The following is a 13011-nucleotide window of genomic DNA, read 5'->3' on the forward strand; positions in this document are numbered from 1 at the left end:
AGCCTTCAAGGATCTCCAGCTAGCAAAGACAAGAAAGCCGGAAGTAAAAGGACCAAGGCTCAGGAAGATCATGTGTGGACCTGTGACCAGTGTCAGAGGTAGAAGCTTCTGGTATTTCAGTGTTGTACCAGTTCCCCACCCCCCAGCATCTTTGCCCAAACTTGTGAGGATCCTTCTTCATTCCTAATAACACATTTCCTTCTAGTCAAGCATCAAGGATCCTCAGACTATTTTAAAGAGAGTTGAGCAATTATGTGTGCAGTCCATGAGAACCTGTACTTTGTAGTGTTTTCCACACGTGAGCGGGGGATGGGTGGGTTGCAGAAACAGAATCGGAACCCAACCAGCAGCAGCCTGGTCTACAAAGGCATGCAGTGACCCAGGTTATCGTAAACTAAAAGCACCAGCTCTGCACGGACCTGGCAGTGGCTGGCTCCCAACTTTAGAAAAGTTATTATTGAGTCAACTATATGTGAAAAAAAAAATAGGATAACATATCTTGTGGGCATGGAGGGATGAAGGAAAAAACCTTCAGATCCTGATTTTTAGAAAGCAGCTACAAAATGCAATTTGGGGACAACTGGGAGGCATTCATGTCACAGGGTTGACCACTGCTGAGTCTGACATGAGACAGAGGAATGTCTGTGAAACATACCCCTGCTGTTTTTCATCCCCTGGATTTTTATGAATAGTCACTTTTAAAGCCCCAGTTTTTAAGGCACTCCAAGCATCTAAACTCACAATGAGAAAGAAACAGGCTTTGGCAAAGTGTCTAACCTAGGCAGAGTCTCTGGTTGGTACTCAGGAAACGGTTGGACTGTTGCTGAGAGCCAAGAGTGGTGGGTGTAGAGAAATTAGTGAGTGGATTTAAGATGAAGCTTAGAGAGTTGCTGAAATTCCCACAAGGCCTGGCTGAGAAACAAGAAAAGAATTGAACATTTCCCATCTGCACCAAAAAGCCTGAGTTAATGCCAGTTCAGGGACATGCTTGTGCTAAAGGGAAGTGTCTGGTCAGGTTTTCCTATGATGAAAAGGGATTACTAATGGGAAAAAAGAAGAGTTACAGCCCACTGAACTTAGTTGCCCAAGAATTTAAAACACCGCCTTTTATGCACTGGCCATTTCCCTGATGTGTGTGAGCCTCGGGGGTGGGGAGTGGGTGAACTACAGGCAGGAAAGGGTGAGGGTTGGAATAAGCATGTGGATAAATCAAGTCTTAGCTGTGTGTGGACACTCATTTGCCATCACCTTCAGTGAAACAGGGAGTTGCGACACAAATGGTAAAAGGCAGAAAATAATTCAAGAGGAATTCCAGGCCAGTCTGGGCTGCAAAGTAAATCCTTGTCTCAAATCAAAATGGCAAAGCAATGGAGCAGGAGCAGGAGCAGGTTGAGTGTCTGCACCGTGTGGTGCCAAGTAAAGAGAAAGAAGTGGCCACGCGCACAAACTTGCCTAATTTTGCCACCTTTGTCCACAATGCCTCCCCGAGCACCCAGCATCCTCCCCTTTGTTTTACGTCACTAGAAGCTGGACAAGAGTGCCTGGACATTGTTTTCAGCTGCAGATAACAGACAGCCAGACCAGCAGTACAGCAGAAATATGGAGGGCCAATCAAGAGCCACTAGAAACCACTGTGTTTTCCTTTCCCATCATCTAAAAGCCAGAAGGAGAGAACTCGTCTTCTCAGACTGTTGGCAAGGTGTCTAGAGGTGGCCAAGTGTCACTTCTGGCCAATGAGGCAAAGGAGATCCTTGGAGGAAGTGTCACCTCTGTTCTCCATAAAATGACTCTTTCACAAGATAAAACTTGGGTTCCTTTTGGTCTGCAATATGGGTATGATGTCTGGAGGCGCCTTTTTGTGACCATGAAAACCAAATTCACAGGCTAAGTATGGAAATTCCAAAGGGAAAAGGGTCCAGGACACTAATGGTGTCAGGGAGCTGCCCATTAGGTATAAGCTGATAATTCTGATTTTGTGTTATACCTGGAAACTTTCTCCTGCTAATCCATGGTGTCAGTGAAGAACATGAAAAATTTGGGGCTGGGAGATGGTTCAGCCCAGAAAGCATATGTACTGTATATACACGTGTTTAATCCTCAAAACCCATTTAAAGCTGGGTGTGGTGTCACAGGTTTGTAACCCAGTGCTGGGGAGGTGGAGACAGGTAGATCCTGAGGCTTGCAGGCTGCCAGGTCTAGCCTAATCAACAAGCTCCAAGTCCCAGAGGTCAACCCTGTCTCAGAATCCAGCATGGACAGCTTCTAAAGAATGATACCCATTGTTGGCCTCTGACCTCCACATACACACATGCACCAGCACACACAAGAACATAGTACACACAAGCTCACTCACATACACATGTTACCCCTTCTCTCCCTCTCTCTGTCTCTCTCTCTCTCTGTCTCTCTCTCTGTCTCTCTCTCTGTCTCTGTCTCTGTCTCTCTCTCTCTCTCTCTCACACACACACACACACACACACACACACACACACACACACGAAAGCAAGAAGCTCCATTGTTCTTATCCCTTAAGAGCACACAGGATAAGCAGTTAAGGACAAGCAGTATGACCCATTCCTGTAGCCAGTGGTTGTGGCTCCCAAATTCAGTTTTCCCGTTCTGAATATTTATCTGTTTATTGATTTCATTGCATTGATTTATTACATGCATGTGCACAAACAAGAAAGTCTGAGTGTGTGCATGTGCCACACTAGGTATGTTAAGGTCACAGAACTATTTGTGGCCATCATTTTGCTCCTTCTACTGTGTGAGTCTTGAGCAAACCGGTTTTACTTGCCGAGCTATCTCTCCAGCCTGTGAATGTACATCTCCTTCCGGGCTCCCCTTCCAGAGAGAAGCTTGAATCACCAGCTCCACCGTGGTACCTGGCCGGTCTTGGCATGGTGGCTAGGAAGAAAACCGTGCGCCTGACTGTTCATTCAGCGTTTATGAGAGGGAAAACAGTGTGGGCACTCAGTGCTAATTGCTACCCACCGTCCCCTTGCTTCACCCCGTCCCCTGCACAGGCGTGGTTCTCTTGTCTCTTTTAGGAGAGAAAACACTCACTCCCTTACCAGTAAGACTGGAAACTGCGTGAAACCTGGACAGTGCGTAGCTGGCGTGAATGGATAATAAATACTCTTTTTAAATTAATGAGCAGGAAATGCCTGGGGTTCTGATTTCCCACGTTCCTATAGTTCCTTTTCCTGACATTTCCCGGAGTTCCGACTTCTGGCGTTTCTATAGTTCCCTTTTCTGACATTGTTCTTTGTAGTAAAACAGGCAGCCCAGGGCCTGGGAAAGGACCAAAAAAAAAAAACGGCACGCTCCAGATGAAGATAAGATGGGATGATGGCTCTATTTTATTGTTTAACTTTTTTTGTGATATGGAGTGTCCCAGTTCTGTAATGCGCAGCCGGATAGTTCAAAGCCCCTCACTGAACACAACTTAGAATACTTGGATGAAATATTTAAAACATCTGGAAAAAGGAATGCCAGGCATTTCTGAGGCCAAATCCCAAGCAATTGAGAAACCTAAGAAGCTGGCCTGGCCCTCAGGGTATCTGAGGCCGATGACAGAGGGCCTGTACTCCACTGTCTGGACACCTTCTGAGGTTGAAATCCCAGAATCACTAGGCTTCATGCTTGGGAAGCCCTTTCTTTGGCATGGCTCGACAAGACTGCTCTCTAGGAGTCACAGTGAGCCGGAAATAAGTTCTCTTAATCCAATGCCATCCAGTCAGCTAGAAATCCACTGCTACACTGTGAGAGAAATATCCCCTACTGACAGGCTCATGGTTTGGACGCTTGGTCTAGAACTCAGTGTACTGTTTTTGGAGAACCCTTGAGATGTGGGCCCCAGTCAGAGGAAATGGGAAATGTATTTATAGATACTGATGTAAATTTAAACTATAACTATATCTTAAGTATGATTTATACGTGAGCTACAAAATACATTATATATGTATATATAATCATCACAGGTAGACCTTATTCACTACGGTGGCTCACAGGGTTCACATCCTGGTAGGACACTGATGACGCCCCCTGCCCCGCCCCCAGCTGCCTGCATAGCACCTTCCTACTGTGAAAGCTAACCAGGAGGCAGGGAGCTTCCTAGTCAGGACCAGTCTGATTTCTCCATGGTCTGTGAGCTAATCGTGTGGTGACACCAGCAGCATGGTCTAACCACTATGTTCTGGAAGGCAGCTGAGAGCAAGAGTAGCCGCATGCCTGACTCAAAAATCAAGGGCAGATACCCCATATCTGCCACTGGGCTTTTTATTTAGCAACCTATGCCACCCGGGAGGAGTACTATCACCTGCATAAGATAATCCCAAATACGGGATTTTATATGAATATATGTAATGCTTATAAAGCAGTGGGTTTCCACATGGCTTTTTCTGAAATGCTTAGCATTATCTATCCCTTCACCCCTCCGCCCTTTCATATCCTTAATGTTCCTCTGAATTACTCCCCCTCCCCCTTTTTCATTTGTACTCTAGTGTCCCTCTCCCTTAAGGTCTTTCTTCCCTTCCCTACCAGTGACCCCTTCTAGTTGCCTAGATTCTACAGTCACTCCAAGTTAGGCAGACAGATCTAAATTCAACCCTAGGATCCACTTAGGAGTGAGAACATGTACCATTTGTCCTTCTGGGTCTGCGTCACTGGGTACAGTGTTCTAATTTTCTTTCTGTTGTTAAGATATAAACGCCATGACCAAAACAACTTTGAGAAAAAGGGGTTTATTTTATTTGTTCGTTTGTTTGTTTGTTTTGCTTACACTTCCAAGCCATAAACCCATAACTGAGGAAAGTCAGAGTGGGAACTCAAGAAGGAAAAGAAGCAGAAACCATGGAAGAAGGCTGCTTACCGGCTTGTTCTCTGGCTCGTGGTCGTTGTGATGGTTTGTATATGCTTGGCCCAGGGAGTGGCAGGATCAGAAGATATGGCCTTGTTGGAGTAGGTGTGTCTCTGTGGGTGTGGGCTTAAAGACCCTACTCAAAGCTGTCTCGAAGCCAGTCTTCCACTAGCAGCCTTCAGATGAAGATGTAGAACTCTCAGCTCTGCCTATACCATGCCTGCCTGGATGCTGCCAAGTTCCTGCCTTGAGGATAACAGACTACACCTCTGAACCTGTAAGCCAGCCCCAATTAAATGTTGTTCTTATAAGAGTTGCCTTGGTCATGGTGTCTGTTCACAGCAGTAAAACCCTAAGACAGTCATCTATCTTACACAGCCCTGATCTCCTACCTTGGGTTGGTGTTACCCACAGTGGTCTGGACTTTCCCATATCAATCAGGCTCCAGACATGGCCCCAGGCCAATCAGAAAACACCCCATCCAAAACCCTGTTTATCATTCAGACTTAACCGATCCTTAAACTGTCTAGCTGCCCTGCCTTGTTTTTCCCCTTCAAATTCCAATAAATGCAGACTCCACTCTCTCCCACAGCTTCTGGCCCCTGGTCTTGGTGCCTTGCCCGTGGCCCACCTTGACAGACCTCCTGGGTCTAGAACCCATAATTATGATAGGCTCATTTCTCAAACCCATTGATGCACAGATAACCCTGAACTACCTCGACGATGCTTCTTCATTGTGAACTTGATCAGATCTGAATCACCTAGGAGATACACCACTATGTGTGTGTGAGGGCATTTCCAGAGAGGGTTAACTGCAGGAGGGCAGGGGGTGGAGGAAGCATGCCCTAAATATAGGCAGCATCCGCTGACTGTATAAAAGGAGAGAGAGAGGGAGGGGGGAGAAAGGAGGAAGGAAAGGAGTTCCCTCATTCTTCCATGTCCTACAAATGCTTCGGTTTCTACTGTCTTCACTTGTAAAACTATTTCTATTCCTGCTGAACTACTTCTACTACAGCTTGGATCCAAAATGTCCTCCCGAGGCTGTTGTTGAAGACTTGGTTCCCCTGCTTGTGATACTATTTCCACAAGTAGCAGACATAAGTCAGCTTGTGCAGTCAGGATGCCAGGAGGCTACAAATGAAGAAGGCACAGTTTTGCCAAGAAACTATGGGATGGAGTATGAGGGAGTCAGGGGACAGCCTGGGACACAGGAATGATGATTTCAGAGTCCTCCAGCCTGAGAAGCAGGCGATGGGAGGAAGCCCAAGTCTATGTTTCCCCACTCATCGGACTATCATCTCCTTGTGAGCATTACCTTCGGAGGAACTCAAGTAACTTTTCTATTATTATTATCATCATCATCATCATCATCATCACACTAAACATCAGACGATAGGCCTTTGTCAAACCACTCTATTTGGTTCTGAATCCTGGATACCTCCATACCATTGTGGCGCTTAGAAATGGTTGCACTTGAGTGCAGGAACTAAATGGTGCATGTAGGGAGCCCCAACAGCCTCTCAACTGCATGCCTGACATGGAGATCCTTGACGCAGTCCTTTGTTCTCTAAGGCCCAGGAGTCAGCAGCAGTGTTGGACATGACTATCATGATAATTCTGTATTTTTTGATAGTTGCAATAAACTCAAGAGTCCTGAACTTTTCCATGGGACGTGATTTTCTTCACAAGTCCAAGTGTCTGTGGAAAACCTGAGGCGATTTAGTGTTTAACCACTCAGTGAATGAGCCCGTCACTCCCAAGAGCCATGTTGGATCTTACACATTCCAAATGTTACTGCCATGACTGTCACCTCTACTACTTGCTGTTGTCAGTGAGTCCTCACTGAGCTCCGCCCTCCTGGTCCCCCCACTCCCCATGCTCTGTAGAACCTCAAATTGCACAGTTCTGAGGTACACCTTTCCTTTCATAGTTTGAGGAAAGCATGCCTAGAGCTGTCGTGGAGGTCAGAGCACGTGTACACACACACATACACACACAGGTCTGTAGGAATAAAAAAGAAGTGCTACCCAGAAAGCAAAGAGACCCAGAGAGCAGAGGGAGTCCCTCAAGAGGACTACAGCTCACATAGTTATGTATCCATGAAAACAGTTTATAAATAGCTTCTATTAATAGTCAATGCAACAGCTTTCTTGGGCTCCAGATGTTGTGACATTTGCACCATCTCCACAGATGCCCATAATACACTATGTCTATTTACAACCACATTTTACCATAGGGACACAGACTCAGAGAGGCTGGGCACTGCCAGAGTTCACAGTGTGCACCGTGGGTGGGTGGGATTCCTGTCTGACCTAACTCTCCCTCACCAGACCAGAGGTTGGTCTCTCGGAGAGAAGTACAGAAGCAGAGCCACTAAGAAGAACATGGGCTGTTTCCTCGACTAGCACCTGATTCTTTCAAAACCAGTAGCTCTCCAGTTGTGGCCAAGGTCAAAGAACAGCTCTCTCAGCTCAAGGCTGTCAAGAGGTGAACCCTGGTGAGTCTAACGTCTCCTGGGATTTGACAGTGGGCCTCCAAGAAAGCTTCCAGGCTAAGGGTACAGCCAGCTCCCCAGTTTTCCCATCCCAGCACGGAATATAAGTGACTTCACAGCACAGGAACAACTGGGTCAGAAGAGAAAAGTGACCAAGGAGCTGACTGAACAAATTAGAAAAGCAGGGGAGGTTTAAGAGAGAGAATGGGGTACAGGACCAACATGTAAGCTATGTTCACTAAGCAATGGGGCAGCCTGGGAAGGCAGTGTTGAAGGACAGCCAGTGTTCAATACAAACAAGACCAAGAGAAATTTTATCTACCTTTCCCAACTGCCTGATACATTTTGTTCCTGTTTGTGTAACTTTGGAACATGAGCCTTCTCTGTGGCATGGCCCTTATGATTCTCAGAAGAAAATGAGATCCATGAATCAAGCCCTCAGAAGTTCCACCAGGATCCAGACTCTGTTACAAATGAACCCAAAAGCCATGGCTTGGGGAGAATAAGCAAAGTCATGTGCTAATAACTTCAGCTGTGCTGGAAACCCAATCCTCAGTACGGCACTGTTGAGAGACAGGGCCCAAAGATCAGAATGTGTACCCTCGGGAATCAACTAATAACACCAGTCACAAAGTTAAGGCTTAAGGACTGGAGTTTCAGCTCCTGACTTTGGCTTTTTACCTCTGCCATGGTATAGCATGCAAGGCCTCACCAGACATCAGGGCTCTTGGACTCCCCAGCCTGTTCATCATTAATCGACATTCTTGAAATATCCAGGCTCAGGACTCTTCCTGTGTCCTGCCATCCTAGTTAGAAAATGGTAGCCTATGCCGTATCCTAAAGCGGGTCCCCTCTGCTTTGCCTTGGCAGCTTTGGTACTTCAGGTTTTGAACTGAAGTCCTTGATCTACTTTGAGTTGATTTTTGATGCCAGGTGAGAGATACAAATCTAATTTCGTTCTTCGGCGGGTAGATATCCAGTCTTACCACTTATTAAATGGGCAGTCTTTTCCCCCAGGCCGTGTTCCTGATGCCTTTGCTAAAAAGCCCATGTCTGTGGTTCTGTGAGTTTACCTCTGGGGTCTCTAGTTTGTCCCACTGGCCTACACGTCTGTTTTCCTACAAATGGCATTACATGAAATATTCGCTCCTTCTGCTTCCTGGCCTGCCGTGAGGTGAACAACCTCCACACACGTTCCTGCAGCCACAGACGGAGAGCCACAATGGGTTGACACACTGACACACTGACATACTGTGAGCCTTAATAAATAAATAAATAAATAAATAAATAAATAAATAAATAAATAAATAAATAAATAAAATAGTTCCTCCCTTAAATTGTGTCAAGCACTCTATCACAGTAATACAAAAGTTACCCGGGTTTGGAACTTCAGTACTGAGCTGTCCAGGTACAGTGAATTCTCTGACAGGCCAAGGCAGACCCCAAGTCAGAAAATCAACTCATGCATGTTAGGGGTTCTTAACAGCAGTAACTCTGCAAACTTGGCTCAACTCTTAAAATCAGTTCCCCAGAGGTTGGGAAGTTATTTGATATTATGATCCCTCGTAAAATTGATCTGATTGTTTAACGGATCAGGACTGAACTGAGAAGCAAGTCTTTTCCTCCTGCTGGAAGGTGTCAAAAGTTCGAGACTCTGGCCATCCAAATCCAAAGTGGTTTTCAACCCACAACTCAGCACCATCAAGTCAGAGAAGAAATAAACACAAGTCGCCTAGTGTCACCTGCAAACTGAAAACTGCAAAAACCCGGCTAATTACTACTCAGGACAGGTTGTCAGACACCTCTGTGCATCAGATTCCTGAGTGTCTGGGTGACTATTTACATCTGAATTAAGTTACACTGTGGGGGTTTGAAATATTATTTTCTTTAAAGAGACTTAAAGATCACCAAAATTACATCATTTTCTCTGCGTTCTCGGCATCTTCTCTTTAGCCTCTTCTATCCTTCCAAGCTCAGGAGAGTCCCACAGGGAGCTGGAATACTTGAACTTGGGATTTGTACCAGCTGCATGACCAGGCCCACTGCTACCTCCTGGCTCTCCACAATGAACCTGCCTTTTCCCTCACAGTCCAAAACAAGGGCCCTAAAAACTCCAGGTACCCATAAACTTGAAATAAAGATACCCAAGGGGGGAAAAAAAGGTTGTCTGTAGTTCTTTGTCTAGGGGTCCGAACCTGAAAAATCCCACCCCACCCCCAACCCCACCCCTGCCTTCCACATTAACATGTCTTTGATATTACCATTGTTCAGATCTTGTTTCTGTTTTCTTTATTGGTTATTTTATTTACATTTTAAGTGGTATCCCCCTTCCCAGTTTCCCCTCTGCAACCTCACTATCCCACCCCCTCCCCTGTTTCTATTATTAGGGTGCTCCCCCACCCACCCACCCAGTCCTGCCTCACCTGGCATTCCCTACTCTGAGGCATCAAGCCATCAGAGGACTAAGGTCCTCTCCTCCCACTGATGCCCAACAAGGCCATCCTCTGCTACATGTGCAGCTAGAGCCATGGGTCCCTCCATGTGTGCTCTTTGGTTGGTAGTTTAGTCCTGGGAAGCTCTGGGGTCTGGTTGGCTAATATTGTTGCAAACCTCTTCAGCTCTGTTAGTCTTTCCCCTAACTTCTCCATTGGGGTCACTGTACTCAGTCCAATGGTTAACTGCATCTGACTGTCTCAGAAAATACTTCCTGGCTCTTACAATCTCAGAAATGCTCCTGGAGCCATGTTAATGAGGAAGGAACTACACTAGGTCCAACCTGTAAACAAAAAACTACAGGCAGCTCCTGGCTGGAGGAAGGGAGTCTCCTCTTAAAGGGTTGTCTGATGCAGAGTGGTTATCCTTGAAATTACAGACACAAACAACAGAAACAGATGTAGCATGTGTGTGCATGTATATATATATATATATATATATATATATATATATATATATATATGTATATATATATATACACATATACATACATATATATACATACATATATACATACATACATACACACACGTGTGTGTGTGTATGTGTGTGTGTGTGTATCAAAGGAAAAAAAGGCTGTCAACTGGAGGGTTGGAGGTGTAGGAGGGTCTCAAGGGAGGGCAACTAAAAGGAGCTGGAGGGAGAAAAGGAAGAGTGAGGTGATGTAATTCTATTTTAGCTAAAGAAGATTTTTACAGAAGAAAAAAACAAAAGGAATATTAGGTAATCATTTAAGGCTTTTCATTCACCCAGAAAATACTCAGCGAGACCACAGACTGAGTCGGGATCTTAGGGACACTGATGTTGAAAGATGTACTCAAGGTGCATGGCATTGTCCCTAACTACAGGAAGCCCCCACCTGAGCATAATAAACATGGGAGACACAGAAAATATGTTAAATACTCAGGAACGCAGTGGGATTTATATATGGCAACTAAAACAGGCAAAAGCTGTAAATATTTTTCCTATAAGTGTTCTCATCTTAAAAATACAGAGAGAAATGTACATGTATGTTCGCATACACGCACACTCAAGTACACATACACAGACAAACACAGAGACACACACATAGCTGAAATAGTACTTACTTTAAAAAAATATTTCAGACTATGCTAGGCTAGACCCATTATTTTTTAGTGTAAATCCCCGACTTTTCCAGGCCTACTTCTATGGTGGCCACACTTCTTTCTTCTCAAGATGGTGCCTCGGGCAGGGCATCTGTGCTGCTGACACCGAGCATGAGCCTCGGGGCTACACTCTGTCTTTCTGAGATACTCCTGTGTGCTGTTCCCACACAGAGCCCACTGTTGTGTGCTGCCGCTCCCTTTGGTGTCTGTGATGCTGTGTTGGCCCTGAGTAAATTCCACCGAGAGCACAGCCTCTGCTCCCACACCAATTTCCCATGCCAGTGCTGCTGAACCCTGGTACCCAAACAATATTTTCTCATTGTTCTGGAGGCTAGAAATCCGAAGCCACAGTTATCAGGGCCTTGCTTTCTCCAGAGCTTGTCACGGTGGTCCATCCCTGCCTCTTTTGTTCTCAGAGCTCTTAGCCCTCCTCAACAGCATCACATTGGTCTCTGGCACCACCTTCATATGGCCACTTCCCGGTGTTTGTGTCTCCTCTTTTTAAGTGAGTTCAGTAGTCACTGGGCCTAGGTCTACTCGAAACCCATGATGAGTACATATCAAAATTCTTTAGCCAATGGTGTTAACTGTTCCCAAATTAGACCACATTCAGAGGCTCCAGGTAACTGTGAGCTAAGGGTCACTAAACACTTCCCGAGGAAGCAGAAAGTACACCCTAAAGTTTCCAGTATCCCCAGCATCTCATTGCTACTGGACAGAACCTGTGGGGGATCCAGAAGCCACTGAAGAGCTGGATCATCTCCATGAAAATATCCTTTTCTGCCTCTTTTCTCCCCACCCCCACCCCAGCTCTGGGAGAGGGTGGTTTCCCTTTTTCCTATGTCATACCCAGAATTCCCTTTTACATGAACAATAAAAATCTATAAACTGCACAGACCTAGCTTTGCTCTTGTTATATAAGCTGCAAGTCTCTAGAAAGACGTCTTGTCTTTCAACAAACAGGCTTTCAAGACTAGCTTAGCCTCATTTTTAAAATCTAATCTAGTTTGAGTGACCTCTCTGTCCCAGGCTAGCTCCATTTTTCCTATGTAGCTGCCCCAAAACCTGGGGGCTTTGGAGTGAATAGGCTGTAGTCACACACTGCCAGGAACAGTGGTACTTGTGGGTTATGGGAGTGCATGTGTGACCCCAAAGGCACTGTGCTCTGTCTGCCTTGGGTCACAGCATCACCTAGATGTTCATTACATGAGGATTCAATGGCTGAGGAGCTAAGACAACCTTCATAACAAATTCTTGAAAAATAAAGGTCCAGGATTTTGATAAAGGGGCATAATGGTTTGAATAACAATGTCCCCCATCGTCTCATACATTTGCATGTTTAGTCACCAGTTGATGAACTGTTTGGAAGGATTGGGAGGTATGTCTTTGTTGCACAAGGTGTGTGCTTTGTGCCCGGTTTCTTTCTCTCTTTCTGTCTCTCTCCCTGTGTCTCTTAGTCTCTCTGTGTCTCTGTATTTTATGTGTGTGTCTCTCTGTTGCCCTCCCTCCCTCCTTCCATCTTTCTCTGTGATTTAAGATGTAAAGCTCTTGGTTACTGCCACAGCACCATGCCTGTCTGCTTGCTGCCATACTCCCTACCATGATAATCATGGACTAAGCCTCTGAAATTGTAAGCCAGCCCCCAGCTAAATGTCTTCTCTTTTATCAGCATTACCTTAGTTTCGGTGTCTCTTCACAGCAATAGAAGAGTAACTAGAGAAGCATGATTTAAAGTGGGGATGGTGTGGTGAGATGCCTGTGATCCCAGCACTGGGGAGGTGAAAGCCTGCGGATGTCAGGTTTGGGGCCATCCTGAGCTATTTGGGAGGGATGGAGGGAGGAGCAGAGAAATAAGCATTTCAGGAACACTAGGGGAATAAGTGAGTGGCAGCAGTCACATCATGATCTGAACTATCTATCCCCCATGGAGGATCCCAGCATAAGATAAACAAAGGGTTGTTACTAAGACTAAAACAGAAAAATGTTTCAAGAGTTCCCCCATAAGTTCGTGTTTTATTGGTCTTCCACAGCAGAGA

Source organism: Micromys minutus, assembly GCF_963924665.1.
Source record: "Micromys minutus genome assembly, chromosome: 1".
Taxonomy (NCBI): Eukaryota; Metazoa; Chordata; class Mammalia; order Rodentia; family Muridae; genus Micromys; species Micromys minutus.